Genomic DNA, 2,689 nt, shown 5'->3' on the forward strand with positions numbered 1-2,689 from the left:
CGCACTCTAAAACCCACGGCTGACCAGAACAAGTAGATCCACTGAAGCAGCCACCAACAATCTTCACGGGAAATCACAAGTGAGTAAAAAGAAGAGAAAAAATCTTTTTTAATAAAAAAGAGTGTTTTGTAACGACTCTCTAAAACCTCGCAAGGCTAGTCGACTACGCGAGACTAGACATTTGTTAAAAAACGTCCATCGATTCATTCATAATATTTGGCGAAAGTTGTAGTACTTTTGTTTAAAATAGAGAATTTAAATAAGAAAATAGTCACTGGCTAGTGGGTTGACTTCGGCATGGACTATACGCGTACGTGAGTATTTTATTTTAATTAACGATATAGAGAATAGATAATACGGCGTGACATACCACCGGAAATCCATTAAAATAAGTAGGAAACTCAAAATTAAGTACACTACTAAACACACAATGATAAGAAAAAAGAAGCCATGGCAGACGGAATTAAGAAAAATCCATCTTCACAGACGGAAAATACCCTCTAGTAGCTACCAATGCAGATATAATCGGCATGCTACAAAAATTATCAGACCGGATGTCTAACATGGAAATCGCGATAAATGCTAGTAAAGAAGAAATTCACCCTTCAGCAAAGAATTTGGATTTGGTTACTTCGGCCTAAAGCGAAATGGGGAACGATTATGAATCTCGAACTGGTAATGATGACGCGTTGCATGTAGAATCTGAACCAATTGATCCTAGGAATCTACAAAGGTTGTCGAGCAAAAGAGTAACAACTCCCACTGAGGTCCACAGAAAAAATCGAAGGAGAAGCGGAAAAATCTATTCGTTTCTTATCATTTCATGGTTATGATGATCTTTAAAAGCTCTTAGAATTTATTTTGAAACTACCAGATCACTAGAAACTCATGGCACAAAACTCTTACAAGTAATTCAAGGAGCTTGGGGAAGTACGCGGAATTTCAATACACGATTCAACCTAAGAATGCACGAACTTTTGTATGCTGTTCAGTCGAAAAATCCCTTAACACATAAGCGAGAAATTTGCAGAAAAAATGAAGGGCAAACAGTTCTTAAAAAATGCGTTATGAATTTAAGAGAAGAACTTTCAGACCGAGTTTCAAGCAAAAATCCCATCGATGTTAGAGAAGCACAACAAATGGCAATCCAATCCGAATTCTGGTGAACGGAAAGAAGTAAAATTCGCCAACCGAAAAACACGATTAAGCCCCAAATACCAGTTTGCACAACTGTCAATAAATCTGCTTTCAAAACCTCAAACTCCCAGTTAAATAAACGAAAATACCCTTCATTAAACAATCCTCTAAATCAAAGCATACCTTTGCAGCTGAGAATCCAGTTCTTTTATAGTCACTGCAAAACCCTAGATACAGCGAAACTCAATGTTTCTCCAAACAGAAAAATTTTTATACGAAATCCTCGGCAAGTTGACCTTCGAATCGTGTGAATTATCTCCTGGAAAAAACGGAAGAAGAAGTTACCAAAGAAACAGAAATGGAATCGGAGATAGAGTATCAGCAATATCGGGAAGATTATATTCTATGAGGGGACAATTACATGGAGCAACCAAACCTGTAAAACTATATATTGATATTGGCGCATTGATGCACCGGACAAACGAAGTCACCAAGTTTAAGTTTCAATGAAAAGAACATATCTTTGTAATTGTACCAGAAAATTTTCCCTTACCCGAGAAAGGCATCATCGGAACAACATTTCTGTACTTATTAGTTCAACTTATCAGTTTCAGCTTATCAGTTCAACTTGTCAAACAGCTCCCTCCATATGGATGATAAGACGGTATTATTATCCCAAAAACACCATAAAAAAGATAAGCGTGAAAACAAACAAAGATCAGAAGCCGCGGACTCACCATTAAATTCGCCCCTTTGGGTAGTCCCGAAAAAACGCGATGCGTCAGGATAACCTAAATGGAAGCTTGTAATCGATTTCAGGAATTTAAATGAAAAAATAGATCAAGATGTCTATCCACTTCCTCTGATCAACGAAATTCTGGACCACCTTGGAAAAGCAAAATTCTTTTCAGCATTTGATTTGAGCTCAGGATTTCATAAAATTCCCATGGACAAACTTTAAAAAAATATTCAGCATTTTCTACATCTGAAGGACATTTTCACTATAACTGCATGTCTTTCGGCTCCAGCACCATTTCAAAGAATGATGGACACAGCATTAAAAGGACTGTTGTTAAAAATATTATTGGCTTATCTATATGACATTGTTGTCTTTGGTAACACACTCGAAGAACACAACGAACACCTAGTTATCTGTCCGTCGAGACACACGGAACTGACAAAAGATACGAACAACTTAGTCTCTTGTACAGATCCGTCTCCGAACGATGCACTCAATGTTTAGAACAATTTGAACTGGAAACCTTAAAATCCAGAATTAATAGACTAAATATTCTAAGACTGTTGCTTAATCAGTTATTAGGAAAGAATCGGCATGAAAGAGGAGCTTTTAATTTCATTGGAAGCATATCCAAGACACTTTTCGGTACACTATCTGAAAGTGATATAGATTATATCAACCACGAAGTTGATCAACTATATTCCCAAGCCCAAATGTTAAAAATTTCATTGCAAAATCAAAATAAAGTAATTAGGACTATTTTAAATTCGGCCGCACATAATGTAGATTCCTTGATTTCAAAAAATAAGAACA

This window comes from Belonocnema kinseyi, chromosome 10 (assembly GCF_010883055.1).
Source record: "Belonocnema kinseyi isolate 2016_QV_RU_SX_M_011 chromosome 10, B_treatae_v1, whole genome shotgun sequence".
NCBI classification, from domain to species: domain Eukaryota; kingdom Metazoa; phylum Arthropoda; class Insecta; order Hymenoptera; family Cynipidae; genus Belonocnema; species Belonocnema kinseyi.